Raw genomic sequence first — 8,063 nt, forward strand, 5'->3', positions numbered from 1 at the left:
TCTACAGTACATGCGTCTTGGAGTGAGTGGAGTGGCACCAAAGGTGATTTTTTTTTTCTCTGTTATTTTAATCCTGGAAATGAATCTCACGTCATTTTGAGCTTGGAAAATATGATGCCTATCCCTTTTTCCTGACCTGACCCCCTTCCCATGGAGCAAATTGCTTGCTGCCATAGGAAGGAAACCCTAATACTGGTGTTTGCTTGTAATAAACAAGTCAATAGGATATTTCAAGAGAACAAAGCAGTCTCTGTTTCTCCAAGTGGAGCATTGCTGTCATAAGGAATGTACTCTGACCTTTACTATTTAATAATGCTGAGTCTGAGCATTTTGCAGCGAGGCAGCAGCATCTTTTATAGGAACCCGCTGTTATTCAGGGCAGTCTTGAGGATTGCACAGAGGCAGCAGCCTTAAAAATGGACAGGAAGGGGAACCTAGATAGCATCCTTTCAGAGATGCATCAATTTGGGGGGGAGGGGGGGTTGGCAAAGGGCCAGGAGGTCTTTCCTCCCTGCTACTCAGTACCCTAACCCTAAACCTAACTCCGGGGGCTAGGTGCCCTAATGTGGGCACCTAGTGACTTCTTCCCATTCTGGCACCGTAAGGGACCCACTTTGCCCAATGGATGTCTGGTGACTTGTGCCATAAGGGAATGCAAACCTCTGGACTAAAAATTTTTAACCCTCCTCCTCAATCTCCCCCACAAAAGATTCTAGGATTACCTTGTGGAAACCCTGTAAGCTTCATTAGACAAGTTTAACATGCCCGTTGTTGCACCGGTAGTTCATTTAGGTTCTTTGAAGGAGGCTTAGATCCAGCTATGAACTCTGCCTGACTAAAAATGTGTGGGTTGGATTTTACCTTCGGATGCATTTCTATTTAAGCTGTAAAGTATTTGCTGTCTTGCTCTGTTTTATGTACAGTACCTAGCACCCTGGGAGTCCTGACCTGGGATGGGGCTGCTTCATGCTACCGTAATCTAATGCATTAAGGTGGGGCTTGTTCTCCTTTAGGGGAGCTGGGCAGTATCACCAAATGACAAATAGCTGTCTGGAAGTAATTCATTCATGATAATACCATGGCATGGAAAGATCAGTCAGATGGAAATGTCACCATTGGTTTCAAAGGAAACCCTTTTTTTAATCAGCAGGTGGAAGGCATGTGTCATATTTAACTTCAAATGGAGCCCCGTTGTCTTGCTTTCTTGTTAGATTTATTTTTTTCCTTGTAATGATCTGAAGATCATTTAAATCCCTCCAGGTCCTGAAATATTCATGTCAGTGCTTGCACTGCTATGAAATAGCCAGGGAGCATGAAGCCTTATGCAGGCAATCCTGGGGTCTGGCTACAGAGCCTTGAATTTACTTTGGGCACAGTTTTTCTTCTGTGCATCACTTTTAAGGGCAGTTGAAAAGAAGGGGGTCTGATGTGTCATAGTCTGGGCTGGGACGGTTCTCAGCCCTACTAAAGTTTCCATGTCTGGTCACAGGTGAGTCTCTTTATCTTTTGATGCCTCAGTTCCCCACTGGTAAAATGGGGTTAATATTTCCTTTCTCTGACTCCTGGGCTAGGGACAGAAGTTGCACATAAACCGGTATAAAGGATCAGAAACCAATTCAGATTTGTAACACAACAGAAGTTCAGTACATATAAACCACTTTCAAAATGGATGGATGTAGTATCAGATTTAACTGATTTAGGTTAAATACATTTATTGAACTTCTGTCCCAGATCCCCTTTCAGATTCAAGTTAACTCACAGTCCTCCAGCATCCCAGGATGCTTTGCATCTCTCCCCCTCACAGGGTGAGTGGGCTAGGCTTGGCCCAAGCTGTCTGCTCCAGCCAAGCTCTAGCGCTCCCTGGCTTTTGGCCTGAGCCACTGCAGGCATGTGGCTGCATTTCCCGAATCAAAAGTGAATGTCTGTTCACTTGTTTACTGGTTCAATCTACGCAGCTTAGACTAACCTGCAAATATTGAATTGATTCAGCCTCGGGTTTTTTGACTGTCTGTACTTAACCCTTGTCCAATGAGAGTGTAGTGTTTAGCACGGGAGTGTCTATTCCTATAGCGCTGTGCAGCGCCTAAAACACAGGTACCTCTTGGATCTCTTTAAACACAAGCAATGATGTTTGTAATAATTGCTGATGTGTACAGTGGGTCTCCTCCAAATTTTCAAGGGATAGGCCATTGCATTTGAGGATCTTGTGATCACAGGTGATTTGAGTCTCTTGGTGCACTTGGAAGGTAGGTATTAGCATTTCCACTTGGTGGAAGAGAAGACTGGTGTGTATTGAGTCGAAATGACACCCATGCAATGAGTTGGTAGCAGAGCTGGGAGCAGACTATGCTAGTCTGGACTCGGAGTCCTCTGCTCGAATCACACGTTTCTGAAAGCTGTGGGATACATGCAGGGCAGACAGAAGTTACTGAAGCCTGTTTTGGAGCATCTTCATCTGAACCCTCGTGCAATAAGCGTTCAATTTTCACAGGACCAGACCCTTTTACAGGGCTCTGCAGCCATGCACTTCTGCTTGGTCACAGCTGTAGAGTGTTTTCAGGGGCCAGATTGGGCAAAACCCATCACTTCTGTCTGCACCTATAGAGCGAAAAGCTTCGGGCTAATGGAGAACCTGTTACATAGCTGTCCCATCATTGGACCTGCATTGAGGAAACAGGTTCATTGACTTGTCACCCTGTGCTTTATATTTGCCCTAAAACACCCAAAGACAGCAGGACGTTTATCTCAAACGTTGTGGAAAATAGGTGTTCCTCGATAACACCCAATAGAGAAGGCAGCACTTCTTCTTTTAAATGCATTTAGTTTGCCTTTTGCATGGAGTGGGTGGGCTGGTACAAGCTCTCTCATGCTGCAACCCTTTCAAATCCATTCCTGCAGCTCGCTGGGTGTCAGTGACTCTGCCGCGGATATTGCTCCCACCTGTGAATGGCTTTTGTTCAATCCTAGGAGCTGCTCGTCTCTCGGTTCCCCCCTGCTGCCCTCCCAGTGCTTCAGAAACTTCAAGCTGATGTCAGAGGTCTGGAATTCAACCTCTTTCTTTAAATAAATCTCTGAGGCAGCTAACAACTGAACAGTAGTTGGATTGATTGCTGGTACCTCCGGGAGGTAACTGGTGGAAGAGCTGGATTTTTTTTTTTTTTTTTAAAGGGAGCCCAGGTTTGGGACGTGCAGATGATTTTGCACATAGAGCAGAACTACAGCATGTTAAGCCGTGAGGTAGAAGGTGCGATGCAGTGGTGGTGGAGGGCTGCAATGTGCCGTCAAGGGATTCTGTAGGACGAGTAAAAGAAAAGATGGAAAACCTTCCTGATGTGCATAGCTGGGGGTCAGATGTTCAGGTAGCTTATGCAGCCAGCATCAGCCATGCTGCACAGATTGCACGGCCGACTGCAGGTTTGGATTTTGGGGTCCGAAAGGATCCTAAGCAGGACATGGAGACTTCAGGTGGATGTGCTGCGGTGTACTCGGCTTGTATGCTGTGGATCCCAAATCCAGACCAGGATTTCCGGAGGGAGCCTCAGTGCAGTGATGCCATAGGGAGCACCTGGCTTTCATCACATCTGGAAGGTTTAATTAGAGAACCAGAAAGAAGCTCGGGGTCTCCCCGGACTGGACAGTCTTTATATTCATTGTGACAAAGTGCAACCTTGTCCCTCCTGCAAGGAGCATCACCCGTGGTCGATGTTGTGTTTTTTCTGCGTCCTTCAATGCGGTCCAGGCCCAGTTTCCATACATCCCTCTTCAAAAATCCCATAAGCATATTCCCAGATTTTTCTGGGTTAAATGAAGGTGATCCCCTGTGGGAAAAACATTCAGTCTGGAACAAAAGGCAGTACAATCTGCCATTGTTCACCCCTCTGTTTAGCTTGGGTATGTGTCCAGTGCTCATCGTGATAATACCTAGGCCTTTTCATGGGACTATACTCTTGGATACAGTGGGAACCACAGATGATCTGGAGGGATAACATGCTTGGGTGGGAAAAATTTGAAAAAGGGTATATGTGTGTGCTGCTTCGGATGAATTATTCATGTCCTCATTAACATATGTAAGCTTTCCATGCAAACATTATTAAATCTCTGCATTTAATACATTTGAGAGGCCTATTTATCAGCTCTTCTCTGTATGTGCATTTGGTTCACTTTCAAAAAAATGATAGTCATATTATGAACCAAGAATCCTAGTCATATTTTGAAATATATTTGCTCCTGATCTCTCACTTTCCCTCCTTCTCACACTATTAGCAGGGTTTCCCATGCTTTATTTCTACAAGTCACTGACACTGGAACTAGCCTCTTCCAAAAATGAGATAGCATGCATCTTGTTGCAAGGAATAGTTTTGTTCCCAATGGGTTATTCCTCAAGTCAGAAACAAGATGGCACACTTAGCTGCATATCATGGCAATACTGTTTCTGAATATTGGTAGATGTTGAGACCCAGCTGACTGTGGGTGGTGATTTAGGATGTTGATATTCACAGCAAGCTATCAAATCCATGGCTAGTCCTTGAGGATTGCATCTCTTCAGGGAAAAGAATAGATTGTATAACACAAGTATAAAGCTGTGATATATGTCATAGTAAGGCTAAATGGAGCTGTCAAGCAGAGATTGCTCTGGGCAGTGCCAGGAGTTTGCTGACTTCGGTGGTTCATCTTCTTGACAGCTCTTTGCTCAGGCTGTTGGGTCAAAACTCAGAAATGTTTATTGCGAGCATTTGAAGTCAGATCCGGTTAATCCAGCTCACGTTGGAAATGCCATCGCTACTGATGTGGAAAAAGCCAGATTAGTAAACTAATGGTACATATCATGCACGTTACATTAAGTCTTTTTCGAGACTGAAACATCTGGATGCCTACCAGCCCCCAAGGAGCTGGCTCTGATGGCCCTGGGTGCAACCCAGACTTCTTCGACTAGTTTTTTGCAAGGTTTTTGCTAAAGAGAATGCTAATAAGGATATGATCCTAATGAGGCAGGGTGGAAAAGGGCTGGCAGGGACTGAAACCCTTGGCTTCGCATCATTAGCTGGAATGTTCCCATTGCTTGCATTGATGCATCGTCTTGAATAAGACTTCGGGCAGTGAATTCTTTGGGGATCATGTTCAGAGCTGTGTTTTGGAAGAAAAAAAAAAGGGAGCCTTTTTCCCATTGTTGCATATGCTTTTTGTGTGGTATGTGCACCTGCCGTAGTCTGCTTTCCCTGCCAGCACAAAGGTGCCTTGTTTGCATAGTTTTCTCCGAATACAAAACTGAAGCGGCAGGCTCCGTGGCAGGACGGAGAAGCAAGAACCGAGCGTGTTCAGACTGGATAGTGATGGAGCATTTATTGTTCTGTAATGCTCAGATCCTTTCTGTTGATTACAATTACTGGTTGGCTGCAGCCAGTGGTGATGGATTGTGCGGAAATTAAAGTATGCTTTGGGTCTGTGGTGAGACCTCGCGAAGGAAGGGAATTACTTGGAATATCTATCTGGTTTATGTGTGTGTTGAAACCACACGCTGAAATTTGGTTGCCTTCAGACCTCAAATAGATATAGCTATAAATATATAGATATATGACAGTGTGTGTGTGTATGTGTATATATATGTGTGTGTGTATGTGACAATACATATTGTTGTAAATATACATATATATGACAATGTATACTGTTGTAAATGTGTGCGTATAGATATAGATATAGCCATATTGTCATTCAGAACTCAGTGTCCAGAATGTCTCATGTAACCTTGCACCAAAAACATGGCAGGGATGTTCCAGGGAGCTCAATATTTAGGGATATCTGCCTTTTTTTTAAGGCAATGACAGTTTTGCCTCTTGCCTCTGTTGGAGCAAAATTAGGCTAGTACTGTGCTGCTTTGCAATTTCCACCTATTGTGCTTTCAGTTTTCACAGACTTGGGCAACACTTTTTATTGTTTTCCCCCTTGGGGTCATTGATCTTCCCAAGTTTGACTTTGAAGAAGAAACTCAAATCAAACTTGCAAGTCTGTTGGGCGTCCAGAACAGGACTTCAGTGGGCTTTCCAGAAAAGGGCAATAACCTAAGAATGAGTTGCTAACCATTCAGAATGCTTAATTTTTCCATGGAGGATGGAGAGATGCCCAACTTTTGGCATAGGACCCTGAGTATCATAGTCGACCAGCAATTTCCTATACCATTTTTAAACCTGCCACTTTGAAGGCTTGACCAAAGACAAAGATTGACCGAAATCTCCTCCTAAAACCCAGCATTGGAAATCTCCTCCTAAAACCCAGCATTGCCTTTTCTGGTTAACTCTTAGCCTGGATTGCTCAACCAAACCTAACAAAGCCAGATAAATTTTGCTTTATTTGGGGCTTTTGTTACAAAAATATGTAACATTTTTAGCATTACCGTTGCAATTAACTTCGAAACGAATGCAGTTGTTAGAGTGACAGCCATAGTGGTTCATCTGTCGACTCGTTGGCGTTGTCTGCTACTACCGTATAGCCATGCCTTAGGCAAGGGAGGAAGGATGTGTTGTATTGGGACTCTGTGCTGGTCATAACCTTAGGGGGCTCCCAGAGCTTGGTCACTGCAGGAGAGAGCAGAGATTTTGGCAGGGGCTAGCACAAATTGGGGCAGTGTTCGCCCTAGAGGGATGAGTCACTGAGCTGGATGCAGGCTGTGAAGCTATTGTAGCTGTTCGGCTGCAGAGTGACTGTTGCCCAGGGAATGTTATCAATTTTGAGAGTCATTTTAATGAAACGTTGCAGTTTGCATCCTTATTCAGCATGCCAGTATGTTCCCATGCCGTCTAAAGTGGCCAACAGAAGTTTTCATCTTGTTTGGGAAACTTCTGCTGCTCCAGCCTTGACCTTTCAGGAAGGAGATCTTTATCTTGAGGCTCCTGTTTCATTTATGCCATTCAAAATGTCCTGCCTCTTCCTTTACCCATCCATCACTCCACAAATCAGTCTCATCATCCCTCTCTTTCATGCATTCCAGCAACCAGACACCCCCTCGGTATAGCATTTGGCTTTAAACTGAACTTAGTAGCAGTCTTTGAAGACTAAAGGTCTATAGTATATACACATCCAAGCAATGCCGTGGATAGATAGGTTGCTCTCCAGATTCCATACTGGATCCCATTGTGGATAGATCTCTAGAGTCCATAACACCTTACCAGCACACTTTTTAGCTGGGGCCATTTAATACCCTGAAACATGATTATTGCCAAGTGATTGCAGCTAGCACAAATGTAGATGTTATATATAAATGTGTGTAATTACCTAATCCATTAGGGAAATGTATTAAGTCGCTTGCCTTGAAATTCTAGGCTCAACCCAAAACCAACTAGCAAAAAATGAAAACAGAACAAAGCCCCCAAATTGGTTCTCCCTCAGTACATACTCCCTCACACTCCCTCTTATTTATTCAAAGCATTCTTGTCAAAGACCATGTATTCCTTATAAGACACCAAGTTATGTAAGGCTTTGATGCCTGTATACACACACACACACACACACATTTATTAAAGTTAATGTCTACACTGTCTATTTATTAAAGATAATGTCTAACACACACACATGTGCACACGGTCTTATTTATTAAAGATGTCTAACACACGTGTGTGCACACACTCTTATTTATTAAAGATGTCTAACACGTGTGCGCACATTTATTAAAGATGTCTAACACGTGTGTGCACACACTCTTATTTATTAAAGATGTCTAACACACACATGCATGTGCACACACGCTTATTTATTAAAGATGTCTAACACACACATGTGTGCACACACTCTTATCTATTCAAAATAATGCCTTCCTAATAAGGCACCAAGTTATATGAGGTGTGCTGGGGTGATGGAGAGTGGGAGAAGACACAGAGGAAATAATGAATTACTATTACTAGTAATGGAGTCTATTACTTTGCACATCATTTGTTCTAATAGAGTCAGCCTGTCAACTGTTTCTTTCTAGACTGAATTCATTTTTCTAACCTGCTGTGCATTATTTAGGTTTTGAAGTTGGCATTGCCAATGTACTTGTTGTAGCTTTTTTTTGGTGGGGGGGGGGGGGGGGG

At 43.7% G+C, this 8,063-nt stretch overlaps 1 protein-coding gene across 1 annotated transcript in view; it reads left to right on the forward strand.

Moving 5' to 3' along the window:
- Window positions 1-8,063, forward strand: part of COL5A1 (collagen type V alpha 1 chain) — a 232,973-nt gene that overhangs the window by 48,401 nt on the left and 176,509 nt on the right.

This window comes from Alligator sinensis, unplaced genomic scaffold, assembly GCF_000455745.1.
Source record: "Alligator sinensis unplaced genomic scaffold, ASM45574v1 scaffold611_1, whole genome shotgun sequence".
NCBI classification, from domain to species: domain Eukaryota; kingdom Metazoa; phylum Chordata; order Crocodylia; family Alligatoridae; genus Alligator; species Alligator sinensis.